At 45.9% G+C, this 27337-nt stretch overlaps 1 protein-coding gene across 2 annotated transcripts in view; it reads right to left on the minus strand.

Annotated features, from left to right (window-relative positions):
* Positions 1 to 27337, minus strand: part of LOC140716491 (sodium/calcium exchanger 3-like) — a 604478-nt gene that overhangs the window by 536497 nt on the left and 40644 nt on the right. Inside the window, exon 1 of one of the 2 annotated variants that reach the window (XM_073029275.1) lies at positions 1407 to 1750. The exons of the other annotated variant lie outside the window; for it this stretch is intronic. The gene's annotated coding sequence lies outside the window, so the exon portion shown is untranslated. Of the gene's footprint in view, positions 1 to 1406; positions 1751 to 27337 lie in introns of those variants that run through there. 2 annotated transcript variants of the gene reach the window in all.

Genomic DNA, 27337 nt, shown 5'->3' on the forward strand with positions numbered 1-27337 from the left:
CACCCCCTCAATTCATCCCAATTTCATTATTCGTCTCTACCGCCCACATAAAGATCTGTGGGCAGATCCGTCATCCCATTCTGCTACACCAGAGCCGCCTCCAGCCCCACACAACCTTGCCTGACCCAGAGACCTGCTGATGAACCAAGACTCCGGGTGTTGGCTGGACTATCTCACCTCTTGGCCCCCCACCCCCCACCCCACCGAGAAGAAGGGGTGAGATGGCGGACGTTGCGGAGAATAATGTGGGCGCTGATTGGGGTGGTGGGTAAGGACAAGAGGAACTCTATCACTACTAAGGCGGCAGGAAGACAGGGTGAGCGTGGATGGCCGGGAAATGGAAGCGATGCCGGCGAGGGTAGCATCAAATCCTTACGGGGCCGGGCGGGGTGAGGAAGGGGCAGAACAAATTAAGCTGCAGGTGCTAGAGTCGGCAATAAGCAGAAAGTGCTTTAAGAACCCAGCCAGTCCAGCAGTGTCTGTGGAAGAAGCAGAGGGAATGGATCGGGGAAAGATGTTCCTCCTGATTGAGGAGTCCACAACTGGGGTCACCCTCTCAGAAATAAGAGGGAAGAAAGACCGGGGAAAATATCCAAGCTGGGGCAGGGGGAGGGTTAATCCTTGGGATTCTCCAACCCAGAGAAGCCTGGGTCATTTTAATTCATTCGAAACAGATGTCCAAGTGTTGGGGGAGATGGAAGGGTAGGGAAAAGTGATGCTGAGGTGGAAGATCAACCTCCAGCAGACTAGAGGGGCCGAATGGCCTACTACTGCTAGTAGTATTACCGCTGACAGCCCTCGGGTGGGGAGTGAACCATGCGTCAAAAATCCACCAATCTAGAGATTCCGATCGGCTCAACGGGCAGGGGCAGGTGGGAACGGAGTGTTCCCATGCAAAGCGGCCGAGATAAGAGACGGACCCACAGATTCATCAATATGCAAGCGCTGCAGCAGGCAGAGGGGGAGGAGGGAAGATGGAGGTCCCCAGACCCTCGGGGGAGGGGGGAGCGAGAGTAAGGAGATCCCTCTGCCAAGCCGTACCTTTCTTGCTACCCTCTGAATTTTGAGCTTGATGTTTATCTCAACCGCCCCCCCCCCCTTTCTGAGGAAGATTCCCCCTCGCCTCCTCTGTGCAAGATTAACCCCCTCCCCTTCTGAGCAAAATTCCCACTCGCCTCCTCAGAGGAAGATTAATCCTCCTCCCTTCCTGAGGAAGATCCCCCCCCCCTCGCCTAGTCAGAGGAAGATTAATCCCCCTCCCCTCCTGAGGAAGATTCCCCCTCGCCTAGTCAGAGGAAGATTACTCCCCCTCCCCTCCTGAGGAAGATTCCCTCCTCGCTTCCTCAGAGGAAGATTAACACCCTCCTAAGGAGAATTCCCCCTTCCATCCCCTCTAGTTTACTCACAGTCACCGGGCGGAGAGCGGGGTCACCACCGACGCTGGGAATTCCTGGCGCGGAGCTGGGGGGAGACCCCGGGATTCGCGGCGCGCCAGCCGCCGGAGCCCCCGCCTCGACACGAGGTGATTCGCCGCGACGGGGGAGATCCCGGGGCTGCCGCGTCGATCACCAGCAGAGAGAAATCCCGGCCACCGGGAACACCCAGTCCGAAGCGAAAACAAACGGGGGAGGGGGGGTGGAATAATTCCCGGGAAGCACGGCTAATTTTGCCGGGATTCCGTGAAACCACGGGGGATTCCCAGGGAATGTGTGACACAGCGGAGCGTTAGCGAGCACCGCGCAGTGGGGACCGTGTCAGAACAGGTTGTAGGAAGCGGTGTGAAATTATTAATTGAACGCACGGAACAGACTGACAGCCCCAGCACTACCGTAAAACCTGGCGTATATGGCGCTCCTTGCAGTCGGGATTCCCCCGCTTGCGTCTCGGCACCACCCCTGGGCTATCTGGAACAGAAAAAAACACCGAAGAAACTCGGCGCTTCCCTCCATCGCGACTGAGGGATAGATTGGTAATTGGATTACTCTCCAGAGAGACGGTGAAAAGCTTCTGTCTGCGTGCCATGCAGACAAATCACTCCATGTACGGGGAGCCATTCCACAGGCAGACCCAAGCCCTGAGTAAATTTATTATCAAGGTATATTCAGTTCCTTGCGGGTAAATCCGAGGAACGCGATAGAATCAATGAAACAGGACAAACAGCCAATGTGTAAAAGACAAGCAGGTACAAAAGGAAAAATAATAAATAGATAGATGGAGATGGAGTGTGTTGGTGTGTGGCCAAGTGGTTAAGGCGTTCATCTAGTGATCTGAAGGTCGCTAGTTCGAGCCTTGGCTGAGGCTTCGTGTGTGTCCTTGAGAAAGGCACTTAACCACACATTGCTCTGCGACCACACCAGTGCCGAACTGTATGGGTCCTAATGCCCTTCCCTTGTCTGACAGACAGACATACTTTATTGATCCCAGGGGAAATTGGGTTTCCTTACAGTCACAACAACCAAGAATAGTGTAGAAATATAGCAATATAGAACCATAAATAATTAAATAATAAGAAGTAAACATTGGACAACGTCGGTGTCGTGGAGGGGGGAGACTTGCAGCTTGGGCAACTGCCTGTCTTCCATTTAAAAAAAAACCCTTGCCCAGGCTTGCGCCCTGGAAACTTTCCAAGGCGCAAATCCATGGTCTATCGAGACTAACTGAGGCCTACTACAGAGATGGAGAACCTATGGAGTCCTTGAAAATGAATCCAGAGGTCATGGGAACGTGTCGGGGAAGAGGCGAGTGAAGTTATTCCCTTTTTCCAAGAGACTCGCGGTTGAGGAGTAGTTACTGTTCCTGAACCTGGAGGGGCGGGTCCTGAGGCACCAGCGAGAAGAGAGCATGTCCCGCATGGCGGGGGTTCCATGATGGGAGGGAGAAAGCCAGTTCAAAGTGCAAAGTTAAAAGTGCAATTTATCATCAGAGTACATACATGTTATCACATACAGCCCTGAGATTATTGGAGTATAAAAGTTGCATTGTTTGCTGTGTAACCAAAACTATGTAGTCAGCTTTGTGTTTGCTATTTGCTATGCATGTATCCAATTTAGTAGGAGAATGAAACCTCTGTATTGTCTCTGTACTATTGAACACATCAGTGACTTAAGAATGTTGCCAAATAAGAAGATAATGGGGTGTTAATGAGAGGCTAGCTAAGAGATGTAGATTAGAACATGATTAAGTTAATGGGTAGAAACAATAGTGGCTGATAACTAGTGATACACAACTGTAGACCGATTGGATATGCTAATGCAACTAAACCAGGAGATTGCTATTAAAAATGCTATGTACAAGGATCGGTGGGCAGTCAGCGACTAGCTCAATGACTGTCTCAGCTTTGATTTGCAAATTAAAGTTTAACACTTCTTGAAGAATCTTCTGCGTCTCCTGGTCATGTGTGGGGCACGAGAAACCACGACAAGATTCTTCTACCTGCGGGCATACTCAGTAGATCTATAGAACAGTAACTGTAAACAGGCTAAATGGACAACAAACCGTGCAAATGCAGGTATAAATAAATAGCAATAAATAACGAGCATGAAATAACAAGATATAAGAGTCCTCAAATTGGTGTAGTTATCCCCTTTTGTTCAAGAGCCTGATAGTTGAGGGGTAGTAACTGTTCCTGAACCTGGTGGTGCGAGTCCTGAGGCTCTTGTACCTTCTACCTGATGGCAGCAGCGAGTACATGGCCTGGGTGGTGAGGATCTTTGATGATGGATGCTGCTTTCCTATGGCAATGTTTCATGTAGATGTGCTCAATCGTTGGGAGGGTTTTACCCGTGACGTACTGAGCTGAATCCACTACCTTTTGTAGGATTTTCCACTCAAAGGCATCGGTGTTCCCATACCAGCCCGGAATGCAGCCAATCAGCACACATCTATAGAAGTTTGCCAAGGTTTTCGACGAAATGCTGAATCTCCGCTGACTCCTCACAACATCGAGGTGCTGCCGTGCTTTCTTCACAATTACCGTAGATGTCGGATTATAAGCCGCTACTTTTTTCCCATGCTTTGAACAGCATTGAACATAGCGGCTTATAATAAGGTGCGGCTAATAGAAGGTTTTTTTCCCATGCCGCCAAAACATTTTGCCTCGTAACAGTAGACCAATAAAATTGATGAGTAGTTCACAGAGGTCCAATGAAATTGTATGATAAATCAAGCGCACTTCACAAATTATTGTAAATCAGCCATTTGTACTCACCCTCATCAACATGGAAAACACTCGAAGAAAAGCATATGATGCAGCTTTTAAGTTAAAGGCAATCAATCTGGCGGTTGAACAAGGAAATCGAGCTGCTGCGCGTAATCTTGGCATACATGAATCGATGGTGAGACGGTGGAGATTTAATTTGGGACTGCCGCTTCAGGTCAGGAATGGCTCACGTGATATTAGACAGCAGTACAAGGGAGGGAGGGAGCGAAACTGAGGATTCCGCTGCACCGAAACTGCTAGCGATTCAGTAAACAAAAAAACAGTAAAACTCGTGTGTGAATGGTATCGGGCCAATAAGGACACAAGTGTCCGATGTTACCAAATACCGGTAGGTATAACAAAGTTTAGCCTTACCAAATATGTGTAGCGAGGGTTTGGTTTGGGGGAAAAAGGAGTATAAATAAGAGCAGAATGTAAGGGGAAGGCAAAACGCGTTCTGCAATAAAGCCACGCTGCACTGTAATCCGGTGTTGGTTGTCTCTCTTCCAAAACGAACACAGGGCAGAATTTGAAGCCCAACACGTGTAATATCTTTCTGTGTAAATATCTCATATTACAAGCGGCCGAAAATCCGGTGCACCGAAAATCCGGTCCGCCGGAAATCCAGTGCGCCGAAAATCCGGTCCGCCGGAAATCCAGTGCGCCGAAAATCCGGTCCGCCGGAAATTCGGTGCGGCCTAAAATCCGATGCGGCCTGTATAATTAAAAAATTGATTTTATTTCTAAAATTAGAGCCAGCGGCTTTTAATCAGGTGCGCTCTGTAGTCCGGAATCTACGGTAGATTTCTATGAGGATCCAGGTCAGGTCCTCTGTGACAGTGATACCCAGGAATTTAAAGTTTCAGACCCTCTCTGCTTTTGATCCTCCGATGATTACTGGCTCATGGACCTCTAGTTTCCCTGTCCTGAAGCCTACAATCAGTTCCTTGGTCTTGTTGACATTGAGTGAGAGGTTGTTATTACCACCACTCATCCGAATTTTCAATCTCCCTCCTAAATGCTGATTCATCACCACCTTTGACACAGCCCACAACAGTGGTGCCATCAGCAAACTTGTATATAGGATTGGAGCAATTCTTAGCCACACAGTCATAGGTGTGAAGTGCGTAGACCAAGGGGCTAGGTACACACCCCTGGGGTGCTTCTGTGCTGATAGAGATTGAGGGGAGATTTTTTTACCTATCCAAACTGACTGGGGTCTACAAGTGAGGAAATCCAGGATCCAATTCCACAAGGGGGTATTGAGGCCCAGGTCTTGGAGTTTACTGATTAGTCTTGAGGGGATGGTGGTGTTAAATGTTGAGCTGTAATCGATGAAGAGCATCCTGATGTATGCGTCTTTGCTGTCCAGATGTTCCAGGGTTGTGTGAAGAGCCAAGGAGATGGCATCTGCTGTGGACCTGTTGCTCAGGTAGGCGAACTGGAGTGGACCCAAGTCACCACTCAGACAGGAGCTGATAGGCTTCAACACCAGCCTCTCAAAATACTTCTTCACTGCGGATATAAGTGCCACTGGGCGACATCACACTCTTGGGCACCAGTGCGATTTGAAGCCTGTTTGAAACGGGTGGGTATCACACACCGCCAGAGTGAGAGTTTGAAAATATCTATGAACAAACCAGCCAGTTGGCCGGCACAGGTCTTCAATACATGGCTAGGTACACCTTCTGGACTGGATGCTTTCTTGGATTCACTCTCTTGAAGGCAGTCTGTTCGTCATCTTCAGGTACTGAGACCAAAGGATCCTCGGGAGGCATGGGGGTGCCCAATGATTCCTCCCTGTTCTGGTGGTCAAAGTGAGCACAGAAGGCATCAAGCTCATCCAGAAGCAAAGCTCTGCTGTCCCCTGTGTCACAAGAGTTAACTTTGCAGGAGGTTAGGACATCCAATCCCTGCCACAGCTTGTCGAGCATCCCTCGTTGATCCCAGTCTAGTCCAGAACCTCCACTTCACCCGTGAGATGGCTTCCTGGAGGTCATACTTGCACCTCTTGTAGTATTCTTGACCTCCAGACTTGAATGCCACTAATCTGACTCCCAGCAGGTTCCGGATTTCATTGTTCATCCAGGGCTTCCGATTGGAGAAAGCCCAGAACGATTTCATGGGGACACACTCATCCACAGCTGATTTAATAAAGTCCGTTGTGATCCTCAGATGAGTTCTTGAACACGGCCCAGACCACTGACTCAAGGTAATCCCGTAACCGTATAAAGAGGGGAGGGAAGGCAGTGGAGCAGGAACAGATTCAACAACCCATGGACTCATTTCGAAGGACTCTACAATTCATGTTCCCGGTAGTTATTGTTTATTTATTATTTTGGTTTTTTTTTCCTTTCTGTATTTGAACAGCTTGCCATCTTCTTCACATTGAAAAAAAGATGTGAGGTAATTTCATTTAAACGTATCGAATCCTGGGGTGGCACCACTGTAAATGCTGAATGTTTCCCCTTATGGGACAATCTAGAAGTAGGGGGCACAATTTCAGAAGGGTGAATGCATTCCCACTGTCAACCTATGGAATCCTCTACCCAGGAAGCTGCAGAGGCTGAATCACATTCAAGGCAAGATAGAGTTCTGCTCCTCAGGGTGATATGAAGGGGTATAGTGAACAGGCACAAAAGCTGAGAGAGCAAGATCTAATCAACCGCGATCTTGTCGAAGAGTGGAGCAGGCTCTTGGGGCTAAGCAGCCAATGCAATCATCCTCCTCGTTCTTATGTGCTTCTCTTCAGCAGTCAGGGGAAGGAAACACAGAACGTGTAAAATGGAAAGCGGTCAGACAATATAGATTGCATCACACCTGAGCGATCACAATTATTCATTCACCCTACGGTATTTCCTATACTGAAAGTGGCTTGGAACGTCTCCAGTTATTGATTCGGGAGTCTGTTAGAATTGGCAATGGCCAAGCAATCAGTTACAGAGTGTTGTCCTATTAAAGGCAGCTACTCATAAGAACACTGATGACAGCACTGGGGTCTCGCCGTTGGTGAGAATACCAGCAATTTGCTTCAGTAACTCAGATGGACTGGGAAATGTAGTCAGATTATGGATCTCACACTTGGCTGATACAAAGATCTTATATTCCTGGCATCGCCACTGGGTTCAGAAGTCCTCCATCTCTACCCATACATATTCAATTTGGAGATTCCACATCCCAAAGTTCAAAGTAAATTTATTATCAGACGTATGTACATATACTATCCCGAGGTTCATTTTCTTGTGGGTTTTCAGAGTAGATACAAAAGAAATACAATAGAATCAACGAAAAAACTACACACAAAAAAAGACAAACAGCCAACGTGCCAAAGACAACAAACTGTGCAAATACAAATAAATAATATTGAGAACATAGATCTCATATATCTAGAGAGAGAGAGAGAGAGACACACACACATATAGATATTTATGTGTGTGTATATAGAATCTCTAAATTTAATATGTGTGTTCTATTTATATGTATTGAACACACATATTCAATTTAGAGATTCTATATCAACAAGAAATCCCAGAATCTTTTAAACACAAAAAAATTGTATATATTATCCAGCTAAAGATTCCACGTTCTCAAGCTATGTGTTGATTTATTTATTTAGAGATATAGAGTGGAATAGGCCCTTCTGGCCCTCTGAGCTGTACCGCCCAGTAACCCACAATTCAGCCCGAGCCTAATCACGGGGCAATTTTCAATGCCCGATTAACCTACCAACCGGTTCGTCATTGGACTGTTGGAGGAAAGCGAAGCACCCGGAGGAAACCCACACGGGGAAGTCGTACAGACTCCTTACAGGGGACGGCTGGGTTTGAACCCCAAACTCTGACGCCCCGGAGCTGCAATATTGTCGTGCTAACCACTATGTAATCCACAGTTATGGATTACTAGGCAGTAAGGTAGAGCTGCTGGCTCACAGCTCCAGCGACATGGGTTCAATCCTGATCTCGGGTGCAAGTTGTACGTGAGGTTTACACAGATTCTCCTGGTGACCCCATGGACTATCCTCCCAGATGTTCCAGTTTCCTCCCACGTGCAGGCTGATAGGGTAATTACTTACTGAAAATTGTCCCTGCTGTGCAAGTGATTGGAAATCAGTAGATTTATTAGGACTACAACTTCATGTATACACCACAACTTTCAGTACATTTCTTGCCCAGGTAGGGAAGCCAAAAAATAATTGGGTTTAAAGTAGCCTTCAGAGCAAAGGATAGAACAGGTGAAACCGTTCACATGCCCAAAGGAAGGAAAAACTGGTCAGACAAAGCTGGAACTATGAGGTCTATAAGACTGGAACTATGAGGTCTATAAGGTCTATGAGGTCTATAAGAACAATTAAGACAATTAAAACAAATAAAGAAAAATGAATTTTAACGAATATCAGGTCCTGAATGCAGTAGAAACCAGGCTGGGTACTTTGATCTAACCAACAAAGGCAATGGAAAAGAAGAGGAAAGGATTCCCGGATAGCATAATCCAAAAAAAATACATAAATAAAACATAAAAGAGTCCAAAGAAATAGTGGGGTCCTTTAGGGGCAAGGGAAGAGGGGGAGTTACTGAAACTGAATGGCAAGTTAATCTTCTCTCCATTGTGCTGAGGTGATTTGAAGCTCTGATGCCTGTGTACTGATTCTCACTAATTCCTGCTTACCCATTATCTCTGTGCCAGTTGACAGCGCTGGCTCTTAGCTAGAGCAATGACATTTCTCATCCTTGCTTACAGATCTCTCCAAGTTCTGGCTCTTCCCCATCTGTCTCTGAAACCTTCTCCATCCCTTTAACCCCTCCTCTAATTAGAACATATAGAACATAGAACAGCAGAGTACAGGCCATTCGGCCCACTGTGTTGTGCCGACCCTTTCACCTACTCCATGATCAATCTAACCCTTCCTTCTTACATTTTTTCCTCCACCCACGTGCCTACCTCAGAGTCTGTTAAATGTCCCGATATATCTGCCTCTACCTCCACCCCTAGAGGTCACTCAATGTCAGCGTGACTTACAAGCTGATTATTGACTTCAGGAGGAAACCAGAAGTCCATGAGTCAATCCTCAATGGGGGGAATCAGGGGTGGAGAGGGTCATAAACTTTAATTTCCTCTGTGTTATTATTTCAGAGGATCTATACCGGGACCAGCGCCTAAGTGGCATTACAAAGACAGAGTGGCAGTGCCTCTGCTTTCTTAGATGTTTGCAAGGATTTGGCATGTCATTTAAAACTTCCTCAAACTTTTATAGAAGTGCGGTGGAGAGTATATTGACTGGTTGCATCACAGCCTGGTATGGAAACACCAATGGTCTTGAATGGAAAGTCCTACAAAAAGTAATGGATGTCGCCCAGTCCATCAAGGGTAAAGCCCTCCCAACCGCTAAGCACATCCATATGAAACACTGGCACAAGAAAGCAGCATCCATCATCAGGGATCCCCACCACCCAGGCTAGTCTCTTTTCTCGCTGCTGCCATCAGGTAGAAGGTACAGGAGCCTCAGGTCCCACACCACCAGGTTCAGGAACAGTTACTACCCCTCAACCATCAAATGCTTGAACCAAAGGGGATAACTTCACTTAATCTCACTTATTCCAACACTGCACTGTTACCACAACCTATTATCTCACTTTCAAGTACTCTTCACCTCATGTTTTTGATATTTATTGCAGTATTAGTGTTATTATTTCACCGTTTTTGTTACACACACACCCACACACACACACACACACACACACACACACTCACTCACTCACTCTCCCCTAAATTTTCCTTCCAACACCATAAAGTCATAAACACAAGAAAGTCTGTGGATGCTGGAAATCCAAAGCAACACACACAAACTGCTGGAGGAACTCAGTAGGTCAGGCAGTATCAATGACGATGAATAAACAGCCGATGTTTTGGGCCATTCTTCAGGACTGGAAGGAAAGGGGGGGATGGTGCCAGAATAAAAATGGGGGGAGGCAGGGGAAGGAGGCCAGCTGGAGGGTGATAGGTGAAACTACGTGGGTGAGAAAAGTAAAGGGCTGGAGAAGAAGGAAACTGATAGGAGAACAGAGTGGACCATAGGAGAAAGGGAAGGAGGTACACCTCCTTGTAATGACTATTTCCGCCCTGGGAAAACATGTCTTTGACTTTCCGCTCAATCTATGCCTCATCATCTTGTACACCTTTATCAAGTCACTGTTCATTCCTTCTTTTCTCCAAAAAGAAAAGCTCTAGCTCTCTCATCCTATCCTCATGAGACACGTTCACCAATCCAGCTTTCTCATTCCAGTCTTTTGCTCCTCACCCTTGCATCTAATCTCTCCGCCAACGATGGTCTAGCATGCAGCTCTTTGGTAATCACTTGGTCAGCTCCCCTAATATTCGCTGACATTAATTTCTGATTGATAAGGCACCAGGGAGCCACTCAGGAACATAATGCCAGATTAATGATGCAAGAGCATGATAGATGTTACTGCTTTATATGTGCCTTCGGGATGGGGGTGATGGTGCTAGTGCCTTTAAGAAAGAATTTAGAGATATTGATCAGATGAAAATAGAAGACAAGGAGGTCCTAAATGAAAAATCAGAAAAACGTATAACTTGCTGAAAATTTGACAGTAAGAGCTGAGAGCACTGAGGTGGAGAGAGAAACAGAATTAAAGGCTCAAGTTAGAAATCCTTCTGCAGAATTGGGGCCACAAAAGCTTGGTAACATAGAGATTACGACACCTGATCCAGACAGTCCGAGTCCTGGATCAGTTTGGGAAAGGAAGATGCAGGGAACTGAAAGGTATGGAGGCGGATAAGCCAGCTGGACCAGATGGTGTACACACCAGAGTTCTGAAAGGGTGACTGAAGAGATTGCGGAGGCACTAGTAATGATCCTTCAAGATTCGCCAGATTCTGGAATGGTTCCGGAGGACTGGGAAATTGCAAATGTCACTCCAGTCTTCGAGAAGGGAGCGAGGCAGATGAAAGGAAACTATAGGCCAGTTAGTCTGACCTCAGTCGTTGGGAAGATGTTGGAGTCGATTATTAAGGATGAGGTCTCAGGGGACTTGGAGGCACATGATAAAATAGGTCATAAGTCAGCATGGTTTCCTCAAGGGAAAATCTTGCCCGACAAATCTGTTGCAAAGCTTTGAAGAAATAACAAGCAGGATATACAAAGGAGAATCGGTTGATGTTGTGGACTTGGACTTTCAGAAGGCTTTTGACAAGTTGCCATACATGAGGCTGCTTAACAAGCTACCAGCGCATGTACTACAGGAAAGATTCTAGCACGGTAAAGCAGTGGCTGATTGGCAGGAGACAAAGAGTGGGAATAAAGGGAGCCTTTTTCTGGCCGGCTGCCAGTGACTAGCGGTGTTCCACAGGGACCAATTCATTTTTTTACAGTCTATGTCAATGATTTAGATGATGGAATTGATGGTTTTGTTGCAAAATTTGTAGATGATATGAAGATGGAGGGGCAGGTAATTTTGAGGGAGCAGGGAGGTTACAGAAGGAAAGACAGTAAACACAAAGTACACTGCAGATGCTGTGGTCAAAGCAACATGTTCAACACGCTGGAGGGACTCAGCAGGTCGGGCAGCATCCGTGGAAACGAGCAGTCAACGTTTCAGGCCCTGACGAAGGGTCTCGGCCTGAAACGTTGACTGCTCGTTTCCATAGAAGGACAGACAGATCAGGAGAATGGGCAAAGAAATGAAAGGGTTGACTATTCTCCAAGTGGAGAGAAAATACAGAAATCTGAGGTGCAGAAGGTCATGGGAGTCCTTGTGCAAGATTCCCTAAAAGTTAAATTTCAGGTTGAGTCTGTGGTGAGGAAGGCATTCATTTCAAGAGGGCTAGAATACAAAAGCAAGGATATAATGCTGAGACTTTATAAAGTGCTGGTGAGGCCTCACTTGGAGTATTGTGAGCAGATTTCGGCCCCTTATCTTAGAAGGATGAGCTGAAACTGGGGAGGGTTCAAAGGAGGTTCCAGGATTGAATAGTTTGTCAAATGGAGAGCCTTTGATAGCTCTGGACCTATATTCACTAGAATTCAGAAGAATGAAGGGTGACCTCAATTAAACCTATTGAATGTTGAAAGGCCTTAAAAGAGTGGAGAGTCTAAGACCAGAGAATATAGTCTCAGAATAGAGGGGAGGCCTTTTAGAACAGAAATGAAGAGGAATTTCTTTAGCCAGAGAGAGAGGTGAATCTTATCACAGGCAGCTGCAGAGGCCAAATCTTTATGTATATTTAAGGCAGAGGGTGATAAATTCTTGATTGGTCAGGGCATGAAGGGATACGGGGAGAAGGCAGGAGATTGGGGCTGAGAGGAAAAGTGGATCAGCCGTGATGAAAAGGCAGAGCAGACTCGATGGGCCAAACGGGCCTAATCCCACCCCTACATCTTACGGTCTTATGGAAACGGGCTCTGTAAAAAAAATCCTTCAGAACTTTCAGGTGGAAGCAGAGGACTAAATGATATAATGACTGAAATGTTAATACTCTGCTGCAAAGGAGGGGGAAGAGTCAGAAATCTAGCTGGTCAGTCCAGTCTCAGCTCCAATCACATCCACAAAGCTTAAAGTCATACATGCCTGTTTAGAAACATGAAAATTTCATCCGCTCACTTTCTGACACGTTGTAAACGATCTATAAACTAATCCAAAACAACGCGTCCGAAACTCACACCTTCCACGACAAGGACAGGACAACAAGTGAAATGGAAGGCCAGGACCCGAAAGTTTCACATGACACACCAGCTCCAGACTCGACAATAAATTTCTTGCTTCCTCATCGACCGATCCGACAAGATGTCCACCGGAAACTCTGAAGTAAGGTGACGTGCTAGAAATGGTCAATATCGCATCTCACTCCGGAAAATATCCATTTTCTGCTGCATATTCCTGAACGGAAGAGCCTTGTGTGACTGAAACGCCAACAGTCTATGCATTGGCAAGGCAGGGAAGTGGAAGGAAGACCCCCTTCCCTCTCTGACGTCAGCACTGCTATGTACACCATCTACACGGAGCAGTGACATAGGACTGCAGCTTCCATCATCAAGGACCCCCCCCATCCAGGCCATGATCTTTCCTCACTGCTACCAAAAGGAGGGAGGTTCAGGAACAGTTATTACCCTTCAGACATTAGGCTCCTGAACCAGCATGTGGGTGACTTAACTCACCTCAAATCTGATTCCAGAACCTATGGACTCACTTTCAAGGACCCCCCCCCCAACTCATATTCTCAGTAACATATATTGACTTACTTATTTATTAATATTATTTTGTACGAGGGGTGATTGATAAGTTCGTGGCCTAAGGAGTCCGTTTTAGAAAACCTAGCACATTTATTTTTCCTACATTTACACACTTGGTCCAGCGGTCGTGGAGCATACGGATCCCTTCTTTGTAGAAGTCGGCGTCTTGGACCTCCAGAAGTGTCCACAGCAGGGGTGATTGATAAGTTTGTGGCCTAAGGTAGAAGGAGATGAGTTATTAACTTCAAACTTTCTGCGTTATCACTCAAAGAGTTGACCTGCATGTGCATCTAACGAGAGCTGTATAACTCATCTCCTTCTACCTTAGGCCACGAATTTACCAATCACCTCTGCTGTGGACCACCTGGAGGTGCAAGACGCTCTCGTTACATGCACGTGCAGTTCAACTCTTTGAGTGATTATGCAGAAAGTTTGAAGTTAATAACTCATCCCCTTCTACCTTAGGCCACAAACTTATCAATCACTCCTGCTGTGGACACTTTCTGGAGGTCCAAGACGCCGACTTCTACAAAGAAGGGATCCGTATGCTCCACAACCACTGGACTAGGTGTGTAAATGTAGGAGGGGACTATGTTGAAAAATAAATGTGCTAGGTTTTCTAAAATTGACTCCTTCTACCTTAGGCCATGAACTTATCAATCACCCCTCGTATTTGCACATTTTATCTTCTTTTGTACGTTGGTTCCTTCTCAGTCTGCATGGGTAGCTCTTCATTGATTCTATCGAATTTCTTTGTTCCGTTTTGAATGCCTGCATGAAGATGAATCTCAGGGTTACTCTGATAACAAATTCACTTTGAACTTTACACTTCCCGGCTCTGGTGAAGCTCTCGCAAAGAGACCCACTGGAAAAGACCAAGGGAACGAAGCCATATAACCCAGCAGCATGTGGATGCGAAGGGTCTCGGGGACCCCAAATTGGATGGGAAGCTCCACTTTAAAGCTTCCTTTATAAACCAATATTACTAGTCCGTCAATGGCAAAGCCCTCCCCACCACTGAGCACATCTGCACGATAACGCTGTCGCAGGAAAGCAGCTTCCATCATCAGGGACCCCCACCATCGAAAGTTTGTGCTCTCCTCTCGCTGCTGCCATCAGGAAGAAGGTACAGGAGCCTCAGGATTCACACCACTATGTTCAGGAGGAGCAGCTACTACCCCTCAACCATCAGGCTCTGGAACCAAAGGGGATAATTGCACTCAACTTCACTTAAAATGTTCCCACAACCTATGGACTCACTTTCAAGGACTCTTCATCTCATGTTCTGTTTATTTATTTATTATTGTTATTTCCTTCTTTTTGTATTTGCACAGTTTGTTGCCTCTTGCACACTGGTTGAACGCCCAATTTGGGTGGTCTTTCTTTGATTCTGTTATGATTCAAAAGGCGGTTCAAGATGGCGGCGCGACACAGCTTGCAGCAGCCACTCCGGAGCTGATATGTTATTTGTTAAGCCGGGGTGCCGTGCGCAATCCTAATCTAATGAAAAACGGACGTGGAAGCACAGAGCACGGGAGGAACATCTGGAAATCTACAGGAGGACCCTCTTCGTTGCTGCTGCTGCTGTGAGGCCCGGGTCTCTGCTGAGAAGAACAGGCCCCCAGTCCTCAGGGTCGCATTGCCAGTGGCCGTTGGCGGGGGCATCTTAATACGCTCAGCAGAGGATGGTGCTCGGAGAAGCTGTGCCGGAGGGGATGGTCGTCGGCTCGGAGGTTCGACAGACTCGGAGTCCGCTGCGGTCAGGTCGCTTTCGGTGTGTGCTGTGTCTGCGAGGCTGGGTTCAACGGAGCTTTCATTGTGTGCTGCGTCTGCGAGGCTGAGTCGGGCGGCACCATGGAAGTCCATAGCGGGGGTATTCTCTTCTGTCGCCTGTGTGAGATGACGAGTCAAATTGGAACCCTGAGGACTTGTGGAAACTGTGTGGTGGTTTCTTTCGAACTTATAGTCTTTTAACATCTTTGGACTATTTTTACTGTGTCCATGGTCTGTTTTTTTTATCAAATTATGGTACTGTTTGCACTGTTGTAACTATATGTTGTAACTATGTGGTTTTGTGCAGGTCTTGTAGCTTTAGTTTTTGGTCTTGTTTTGTCTGGTGGGATTGGAGCTCCTTTCCGGGGAACGCGCTAAGACGGTAGCGCGATATTAATAGGCAGCAGCCTCTCCGGACTCTGGATTTGGGGATTGCCAAACGTTATGTGGATTTTCTGGTGTAGTCTGTTTCATCGTGTGCTTTTGTGATATCATTCTGGAGGAACGTTGTCTCATTTTTTAAACTGCATTGCATTTGTGGTTTCTAAATGACAAAAAAACTGAATCTGAATTCTATAGATTGAGTACGCCCACAAGAAAATGAATCTCAGGGCTGCATATATGAACTTTGATAATAAGATTTACTTTGAACTTTATTGGGCTGAAAATAGTCCAGTCCCGCCTCAGACACATGCGAAGCTGGTCAGCACTGCATATTACAGTTGATATTGTTAGCAGCAGGCTGGTGTTTTGCTAGGAGGAACCAAGCTTTGGTCATTACGCTCGAGTGTGCTTTCATAATTGAACGCCTTCTCTTAAGAGAGATTGCTCCAAATTCAGCCACCGAACCACCTCAAGCATTTGCTGTTGCTGTTTGTGACCGTCTGTTTCCGACGCGCGTAGCGCTCGCAATCAATTGCCTCGGGAGCAGAGAGAAAGCTGGAAGCCAGTGCGAGGAAGTGTTTCAGCTCCGTGTGTTCATTAACCAGAATGACTCTGGCCTGCCACAGAGAGGGTCACTCACCTCCACCTCCACACCACCAGCCCCCAAATGCATCAACACCATCATTAAAGAGTGCTCTTCATTAATATTCATCGGGTGGGAGGATAGACAATCATGCGAAAACAGGCTCTCATTTTCCATGCTATCATAGGCTATCTCTAATGTATTTTAAGAGCCTCTTCTTATAATTAACATTATTGGAACTCATCTAAAAACCTTACATTATGAACACACTACAATCCATTATCTGCGTTCCCAGCAGCACTGTGCCACTTATAAGACAGGGCTAGAAATATCAGGAAACACCATTACTGCCAGCACAGAACGGAGGTTTCATCAAGCAATATGTCCCTATCCATCCAATTTTGCTAAGCTCACTGTTTTGGGTTATAAAGTCCAAAACATAGTTTTTATTTATTTTGCGTGGAATCATCCTTCTGACTTTTTGAACCGTGCTGCCCAGCAACCCTGATTTGACCTTAAGCATAACCACTGGACAATTTACAATGACCGTTCACCTATTGGGCCGGCCGATGGCGTAGTGGGATCTACACCAGACTTGGAGGCGAAGGGTCCCAGGTTCGAACCCAGCCGGCTCCTTGCACGTTTTCCATCCGCGCTGGCTTTCAGCGTCAAGCTAGCAACCAAGCCTTGTGCGGAAAAGTCCAACGTTAAGGAAAACGGCAAGGGTTGCCGCCCGATACACCACAGGGCATGGAGAGCTACGACGACAATTAATCCACTAACTGGTACGTTGTTGGAACCCTGGGAGGAAACCAGATTACCCAGAGAAATCTCACACATTCCACGGGGAGGATGCACAGACTCCTTACAGAGGACGCTGGAATTGAACTCCAAACTCCGACACCATGAGGATTAAGGGCATCATACTGCGCTACCTTGGCCATAGTTTAATTTTATTTAACGTGCCTGTGATGATCCTGAAGCCACCGACTCAACAATCCAGAAACAACTTCTTCCCCTCCGCCATCAGATTTCTGAATGGACAGTGAACTCGCAAACACGACCTCACTATTTTTTTTGCACTACTTAGTTAATTTAACTTGCATTCTATTCCTTCAGGTTTGGGGGCTCAGCTCAGGGCTAAAAACCCTGACTGGTAAAACAAACGTTATGGAAACAGAAATGAAGAATCCTTCTATATCTGTGTGTGACTGCTTGGACAGACAGAGATGGAGGACCCTTATAGTTGCCCTAAACGCCAGCGGTGTAATGGACAGTAATCACACACACACACACACACACACACACACACTCACACTCACACTCACTCACTCTGCAATTCACAGTTTTTATTATGTATTGCAAAGCACTGCTGCCGCAAAAACAACAAATTTCAGACATACGCCCATGATGCTAAACCCGATTCTGACACTCCTGGGCAATGCTTGTAGTTCGGAAACTTCAGAACATGGGAAACATCTTCACCTCCAGGTTTCCCAATGCTTCACCGATATCCTGGAGCCTACTACAACTCACTGTGGGAGCCCCATCAGAAACCAAACAACTCCTTAAGGGACGAGAACGTGCCAGTGTTGCCGTGGGCAGATCCTGGCCATGAAATGGCTGTATGGCCCTGCTGGGGGAGTTCAGGTTCAAGCTTATTATCACTGATGTATGCCATTAAATTGGTCATTTTGTAACTTATAGTAATGTACTGCTGCCACAATCAATCAAAGGTGCTACGGTTCAGTTCCTGACTATGACCCATCACAGCCAAATATCATCTCTAACTGTAGGTCAAACATACTGATATAAAACACAAGTTTTCAAAGACAGGACCCAATACAGACAGCGTTACTAAGACTCCCCACAATCAATGCTACTCACATGCATCGGATTACATCACGGTCCAGTCTATCACGGGTAAACCCCTCCCAACCATTCAGCACATCTACATGAAACGATGCCATAGGAAAGCAGCCTCCATCGTCAGGGATCCCCGCACCCCCCTCCCACCATCCAGGCCGTGCTCTCTTCTAGGTGCTGCCATTAGGTAGAAGGTACAAGAGCCTTTGGACATGTATCACCAGGTTCAAAACACTTACTACCCCTCAACCATCAAGCTCTCGAATAAATACCCTCTCTACACTCACTTGCCCCATCGTTGAAGTGCTCCCACAACCAATGATCTCACTTTAAGGACTCTTTATCTCATTATCTCATGTTCTCGTTATTTATTGCTATTTACTTATACTTGCATTTGCACAGTTTGTTGTCTCCTGCACTCTGGTTGATCTTTCACTGATCCTGTTAGAGTTACTATTCTATAGATTTGCTGAGTATGCCCACAGGAAAATGAATCTCAGGGTTGTATATGGGGACATGTACGTAACTCTGATAATAAATTTTACCTTGACACCTTCACTGCCTCAGTCATATAATTCCTTATATGTTAACCCCTTCATTCTCAGACTCATCCTCGTCAATCTCCTCTGGACTCTCTCCAATGTCAACACATCCTTTCTGAGATATGGGGCCAAAACTGTTGACAATACTCCAAGTGCAGCCTGACTAGTTGGTACATGGATACAACAACTAGGATTAGGAACAGATCACCTGGACCTTTGAGCATGCTCTGATATCCATCATCTCTGACCTTCATGCTCTGTCTCCACAACCCTCGAATGCCTGAACATCCAGAAAGCTCTCTCACCCTGCTGGAATGAACTCAGCCCACTGGGATGGAGAATTCCAAATATTCACCTCTCCCTGAAGAAATTTCTTCTCACCTCAGCCCTGATTGGTCGGTCTCTTTTCACCTTTTAATATCTTCCTGCGGTTATTTGACCAACAGAGGAATGTCAAAAACGTTTGTGTAACCTACAACCCAATGGGGTGAGCACCGGGTTTTCCATAAGACCATAATGCACAGGAGAATTAGGCCATTCAGCTCATCGAGTATGCTCCAGCATTCCATCAAGGCTGATCCTGGATCCTACTCAACCCCATACTTCTGCCTTCTCGCCCTGTCCTTTGATGCCCTGGCCGATCAGGAAATGATCAACTTCCACCTTAAATATACCCACGGACTTGGCCTCCACCACGGTCTGTGGCAGAGCATTCCACAGAGGTCCTTGAATGATGGATGCTGCCTTTCTAAGCCTTCACTCCTTGAAGATGTCCTGGGTACTATGGAGCTCATCTCATCACTGCCATTCCTGATGTTGGGTTTCGCCTTGTAGGAGGTAATAGCCTGCAAACCCTCCCAGAGTTGACATGCATCCAATTCCAGCTGCAACCTCATTTAAAGTTGTTCCTTTGTTCCAGACCTACTCCTCTCTAGCTAAAATAATCCCTCCTTAACTCTGTTCTAAAGGGACGCCCCTCAATTCTGAGGCTGTGCCCTTTAGTTCTGGATACCCCCACCACATCCACGCTATCTAGTCCTTTCAACATTCAGTAGGTTTCAGTGAAATCACCCACATTCTTCTAAATTCCAGTGAGTACAGGCCCAAAGCTGCCAAATGTTCCTTATACGTTAACCCCTTCATTCTCAGAATCATCCTCGTCAATCTCCTCTGGAATGTCAACTCATCCCTTCTGAGATATGGGGCCAAAACTGTTGACAATACTCCAAGTGCAGCCTGACTAGTGTCTTATAAAGGCTCGGCATTATCTCCTTGCTTTTATATTCTATTCCCCTTGAAATAAATGCCAACATTGCAACTGCCTTCTTTACCACAGACTCAACCTGTAAATTAACCTTCTGGGAGTCTTGCATGAGGACTCCTAAATCCCTCTGCACCTCTGATGTTTGAACCTTCTCCCCTATTTAGATAATAGTCCGCACTATTGTTCCATTTTCCAAAATGCATTATCGTACATTTCCCAACGTTATTTCATCTGCAACTTTGTTGCCCATCCTTTCAATGCGTCTCAGTCCTGCTTCAATTGCTTTGCTTCCTCAGCAATACCTACCCCTCCACCTATCTTCGTATCATCCACAAGCGTTGCCACAGAGCCATCAATTCCATTATCCACATTATTGACAAACAATGTGAAAAGTAGCGGTCCCAATACTGACCCCTGAGGAACACCACCAGTCACCGGCACCCAACCAGAAAAGGCCCCTTTTATTCCCATTCACTGCCTCCTGCCCATCAGCCATTCCTCTATCCATGCCAGTACCCTTCCTGTTTTATCCATGCCAGTACCCTTCCTTCATTGGATTTTATCTTGGTAAGCAGACTCATGTGTGGCACCTTATCAAAATGCCTTCTGAAAATCCAAGTAAATGGCATCCACTACCTCTCCTTGTCCACCCAGCTTGTTACTTCCTCAAAGAACTCCAACAGATTTGTCAGGCAAGATTTCCTTTTACAGAAACCACGCTGAACTTTGACTTGTTTTATCATTAGTCTCCAAGTATCCAAAGTTTCATTGTTAATAATAGATTCCAACACTTCCCCAACCACTGAGGTTAAGCTAACTGGCCTATAATTTCCTTTATTTTGCCTTCCTCCCTTCTTAAAGATATTTTGGGTCAAAACCCTGCAGTTCTTCCAGAAGACTGTCAGAAAACTCCAGCATCCGCAGTTTCTTGCAGATAGTATCTCTTACTCTTGTTGGATCTGCATGGGAAATAATTGTTAATTGGCATATTCTCGTGTGCACGAAAGAAGAGGAAGAAAGCCCTTAACTCTGAGTGGAGACATCAGCGTGACAGCGTTTTTTTTAAGCAGGCTTTCTTACTTTTACAAGGCCAAGTTGCCAGCTCGACGCTCAACCCAGCACGGATGGAAAGCGTGCAAGGGGGCCGGCTGGATTCGAACTCGGGAGCCTTTGCTCCAAAGTCCGGCGCTGATGCCACTATGCCACCAGCCGGCTCGTGTGTACTGAGATGCAGTGAAAAGATTTTGCAGAAACATCAAATTAGTACTGGGCCAAGGGTTCCCAATCTTCCATGGACCAATACCATTAAACAAGGGGTCTGAGGACCCCAGGTTGAGTGGTAGAAGTACAATCACTCCAGTTGAGTATGATGATCCCCTGAGGGGTCCTCAGGAGGCTTTGGAGGCTGATCTGAGATCCTCATTTTCAAGAGTAAGCGGTGGCTGTGATTAGCCGTTGGGTCTTCTGGTTGTTCTCCTTTTGCGGCTGCTGTTTGTTCTCTGCAACGTAGCAGAGGTTGTTCTCGTGCAGCGCAGTTCCCTTTGGAACAGATTTCCTCCGGTTGTACCTGTTGAGTGCGATGTTTTCCCAGTTTTTAGATGTAAGGTTGAATTTCTTCAAGCGGATTATCTTCAAAGCGTTTACTTTGCCCACCCGGAAGTCACAGACTTTCCATAAACTTCAAATTCAGGTAGTCCACTCCCTGGTGATCTCCTCGTCTCTCCATCTAGTGTTCTTCTCCCTTTGTTCAGCTTTTCTATCCCTCCCTCCATCTGATTCCAACCATCACCAACTAACCTCTATTCCCTCTCTTCCCTATACTACCGTATGCTATCAGCCTTTCCTCTTCTCTTAATGCAAGGTCATGACCCAAAATGTCAAATTACACCTTTTCCTCCACAGATGCTGATTGACCTGCTGAGTCTTCATACTGCAACATCTGCAGTCTGTGTCTTCCAGTTTAAAAATATAACACAGATAATCTGATCTGTTCTTTTTACATCACTGGACAACAATTTTTTTTCCAAAAGTATTGTTTCCACAGAATTTTTTTTTGGTTTATTATAGACGGCTTGAAGCTGAAGACAAATATAATTTCAGACTACTTGCATCATGTAGGAATTTGCAGAAACAAGAAATTAACTTTTATTGAATATCATGCCTTTAATTGCATAACCAGCGCTGACGCTTTACAATAGTTCAATTTTCATTGGTACTGTTACGAAGGATGAACAACTCTGATGGGCAGAAGGGTGCAGAGTTGCCCATGTCCCCTCCCCTGGGAGAATCACAAACTGTTACTGTTGCCAGGCTGTTAATGAGAGAGAAAGAGATGGAACATTTGCTTCAGACAAGGGAGAGATAACAGCCTGAGAGAGAGTTATGTTTGTTCACCATGTTATGACTCCCGAGAGACTTATGGCTGTGGAGAGGGCTGTTTACGTGGTACCATCCTGCTCATTAAAATTCCTCAGTGGACAGCCAGAGTGGGCTGGTTTGATGGGTTAAGTCATTCAAATCTGATTGACACCTGAGACCCCGTGAGTGGGGATAAAAGTGAGGTCTGGGGTGACACCCCTCAGACACACCAGGAGACACACTAGTGAGCATCAGAAACCCACGAGAAAGTGTGGGGCATCGGGGACCGAACGGATCGGTCAATTTCACTCACAGTGTTTATAGCGAGGCCAGTGGGGGCTTGTGTGTGTGTCCACCCTTGCCTGGGTGACGAGTCCACCACGGAAGAACGGTCTAGCTAAAGGACAGAGGGGTCATGCTTGAATGGCCACAACAACACATCGACGGATCAAGATCGTAAAGGAAGGTTTGAAAGACAATAGCTGTCACTGTTTGATCATCTCTCTCTCTCTCTCTCTCTCTCTCTCTCTCTAACAATTACAACACATCGACCAACAACTACCTCACCCTGCATGAACTGAACTGAACTTTATATTTCCATGTGACAATTCATTATCCCCTAGACAACGATAGAGCTTGTTTATTATTGATTATTATTATACCCACACTTTTAGGTTTAGTATTGCTAACGTGTATTATCTGTATATTTGCATTGATATTGTTTTGTATATTTTACTAATAAACACTGTTGAAAATAGTACCACCAGACTCCAACGGATACTTCTATCTTTGCTGGTAAGACACCCAGTTACGGGGTACATAACAGTACTCAGTATCTGAGGCTTCGCACTTCAGTGTCCAACAATAATCAGCCAGCATTGATGGATTCCAGTTGCCCAGATACCGTCTCTCCATGACCACAATGTCCTGGTGAAACCTTTCACCGTGCTCGTCACTGACAGCGCCAAGATTTGAGGGAAGAAGTCTAAATGGGAATGTAGAAAATGAATCTTTAGTGCCATGTTGCACTTCATGGTTTCGTATGCTCGAAGGACGTTGTCAACCAGCTACATGTAGTTTGGTGCTCTGTCGTTGCCAAGAAAAGTTTCAACAACACCTTTGAATGCCTTCCATTCGATTTTCTCCAGCCCCACCTGAAGTTCTTTGAATTACCCATCATTGGTCCTGTTTGATTTGTGGACCAACCAAAATGCCTGCCTTAACCCTGGCATCAGTTATTCTGAGAAACGTGTCTCAAAAGTCAAAATTTATAGCCTTTCTAAACCTGTCCTGCCATACAACATCCACCCTGCCTGAGCATCGGCAGAGATGCCTGGAAAAGATAGAGAACTTTTCTCTGACCTTGGCAATCCATTTGAGGAGACATTTATCAGTGTGTTGTTCACTTGCCTCTTCGTATGGTGATGAAACGTTTGCAAATGGGTTGCCAAGATCGGAAAACAACTGAACCCAACCATCAAGCTGCACACTTTCTGAGTTATTTGCAGAGAACCCTTCAGCTGACATTGTGGGCAACATTTTAATTGACTTAAATTATGAACTGAAATAACAAATGGAGGCAATTTCAAAAAAAAAAATGGTGCAGAATAGAGAAATTTCATGGCGATTTTCATAATCAGCAGCCCAAAATGTTTTACATAAGTAAACATTCTCCCAGTGAAGGTCACATCTCAAACTGCACTGTGTGTAGCAGATGACTGGGCATATGGCACGCACCATTCACAGGAACTGTGGCATTGCTCATCTACTGCTATTGTAGACAAGGTCTGCCAAATGCCACTCGACTGATCTCGGTAGCTGCCAGGACTTGTGACGCAGGGCAGCTGAAGACTCCTACAAGAGGCAAACCCTCTGGTACATTGAACTGGCCGTGGACCCCGAGCGTGCCTTACCAGTCTTTGAATGATATTGTTCTCAAACATGACTGACTTACACATGTGAGAACAATGGTGTCAGACTGTGATGACTCTCTGCAAGCTGTGTTCTGCAGATCATTACCTTTATTTTAAATCATTCTGTTGTTTTTTTTTACTTTTGTGCCACCTTGATAAAGCAACACCAGCTCCGATGGGTAAGTCACATCATCCGGATGCTTGCCTCATATCTCCCCAAACAGACCCTCACTCCCAGTTGGAGGAAGGTCCGCGGCTTCTTGGCAGGCAGAGTGAACGCACAAAGATAATATCAAAATCTGCCTGAAGTTGTTCAACGTTAAACTGGGAAGACGTTGCACTCAATAGACGCACCTGGAGGAAATGTGTTCAAAAGGGGGACTGCGCTACACGAGAGCGGCCTCTGCTATGTTGCAGGGAACAAGCGTCAGCTGCAAAAGGAGACCCACGGCCACCACTCACTCTTGAAAATGAGGATCCCAGATCGGTCTCTACAGCCTCACCAAAAGACAACCCCTCAGGAGAACATTATACTCGACTCGAGTGATTGCACTCCTACCAGCCGTGCTACCCAGACAGGGGTTCTCAACCTGTTTACCCTTGTTTAATGGTATTGGTCTATGGATTTAAAGAGTGGGAACCCTTGATCTAGTACTACCTTCATGGTGTTGCATGAAAACGAAACCTTTACACTGTATCAAGTCAAGTCAAGTCATTTTTTATTGTCATTTCGACCATTACTGCTGGTACAATACATAGTAAAAATGAGACAACGTTTTTCAGGACGATTGTGTTACATGAAACAGTACAAAAACTAGACTGAACTACGTGAAAACAACACACAAAAAAACTACACTAGACTACAGACCTACCCAGGACTGCATAAAGTGCACAAAACAGTGCAGGCATTACAATAAATAATAAACAGGACAATAGGGCAGTAAGGTGTCAGTCCAGGCTCTGGGTATTGAGGAGTCTGATAGCTTGGGGGAAGAAACTGTTACATAGTCTGGTCGTGAGAGCCCGAATGCTTCGGAGCCTTTTCCCAGACGGCAGGAGGGAGAAGAGTTTGTATGACAACAAGAGAATAAACTAGCTGCTAATTATTTCCCCTGCAGATCTAACAGGGTAGGCAATTCTATCCGCAAGAATCTGCAGATCCTGGAGTCTGAAGTGACACTCTTCTGGAAGAACTGCAGGGTTTCGACCCAAAGCAGCGGCAGTTCCTTCCCTGCCACAGATACAACTGGGATCTTCCGGTAGATTGTTTATTGGCGAGAGGCAAGGGGCAACTGACATCTATAGGGAATCTGAATGTCTAAACCAGAGGCACAACGGTGGTCATCTACAAAGTGCACTATCGTTGTTCACTGTGTCTCCAGCTGCGAAGTCCAGGATTCAATTCACAGAAACAGTGAAAGGATAGTTCCTCTTGAGCTTACGTCACCTGCCACGAACGATCAAGAGATCACGACAGCAAGTCAAGGTCAACTTTATTGCCATTTGCACAAATGCAGTACTGTGCAAATGTGTTAGGCAACATGCGATATACCATATAGTGAGGGTGCCTGAGACTTTTGCACGGTACTGTAGTAATTTTATGTAGCAGCATATGTGAGTGATGATAAACCTGATTCTGATCTGGGTCTCTATTGTGGACTGAGAGTGGGAAGGGAGGCAGGAAGAGGGGGATCACGGTTGGGAAAGGAGAAGGGAGAGGGAAGCACCAGAGAGGCCGTCTGTAATGATCAATAAACCAACTATTTGGAATCAAATGATCTTTCCTGGTGTCTCAGGGCTGGGTGCATCTGCACCCACACCACCCCCCATGCCCTGGCATTCCTTCTCTGCCACCCGCGCCACATCCTTCCCGCGGCGCCAAACCCCGCCATTCCCAACATCCTTTGGTCCCGCTAGATTTATAAGCTCCACATTGACAAGTACAGTACTGCGCAAAATTCTGAAGCACCCTAGCACGGGACTTTGCACAGTGCTGCACATGTATGCAGAGGTGTAGTGAAAAAATCACTTGCAGCTGCATCACGTTCATATAACGTCATTTAAGCAGCCCCTTCTCTCCTCTCCTGCAATGCTCCTTGTTAAATAGTTTGGCCTTATGAAAACATAAGGAAAAGCAACGGCAGCAACCCAAACAACCCTGGAGGCTCCTTCAACGTTCAATAAAATCGCAGCTGATCTGACCACTTAACTATAAAAATCAATCAAAATCTGAATCAGGTTTATTATCATCAGCAAGTGACATGAAATTTGTTAATTTAGCAGCAGCAGTTCAATGTAATATATAATCTAGCAGAGAGAGATAAAAATAATAACAAATACAATAAAACATCATAATAAATAAACAAGTAAATCAATTATGTATATTGAATAGATTTTAAAACATGTGCAAAAACAGAAATACTGTATATTAAAATAAATTAGGTAGTGTCCAAAGCTTCAATGTCCATTTAGGAATCGGATGGCAGAGGGGAAGAAGCTGTTCCTGAATCGCTGAGTGTGTGCCTTCAGGCTTCTGTACCTCCTTCCTGATGGTAACAGTGAGAAAAGGGCATGCCCTGGGTGTTGGAGGTCCTTAATGATGGATGCTGCCTTTCTGAGACACCGCTCCCTAAAGATGTCCTGGGTGCTTTGTAAGCCAGTGCCCAAGATGGAGCTGACTAGATTTACAACCTTCTGCAGCTTCTTTTGGTCCTGTGCAGTAGCCCCTCCATACCGGACAGTGATGCAGCCTGTCAGAATGCTCTCCATGGTACAACTATAGAAGTTTTTTTAGTGTATTTGTTGACACGTCCTTGCCTTCTCAGCTCTCAGCTGCAGTGAATTCCAAAGAACTCACAACCCTCCGAGAGGAGAAATTCCTCCTCATCGCATCCAGGTAGGGAGGCCCCTTCTGAAATGGGCCACTTCAAGGGTCGATGTGTTATGCATTCAGAGATGCTCTTCTGCACACCACTGTTGTAGCGCGTGGCTATTTCAGTTACTGTCCTGTCAGCTTGAACCAGTGACTCCTCTCATTAAAAAGGCATTTTCTCCTCTCACCCTTCTCTCACTAGCAAGGCATTTTCATCCACAGAACCGCCACTCACTGGACATTTCCTTGCTTCCTCGCATCATTCTCTGTAAACTCTTGAGGCTGTTATGCATGAAAATCCTAGGAGAATAGCAGTTTCTGAGATACTCAAACCACC

This window comes from Hemitrygon akajei, chromosome 25, assembly GCF_048418815.1.
Source record: "Hemitrygon akajei chromosome 25, sHemAka1.3, whole genome shotgun sequence".
NCBI lineage: Eukaryota > Metazoa > Chordata > Chondrichthyes > Myliobatiformes > Dasyatidae > Hemitrygon > Hemitrygon akajei.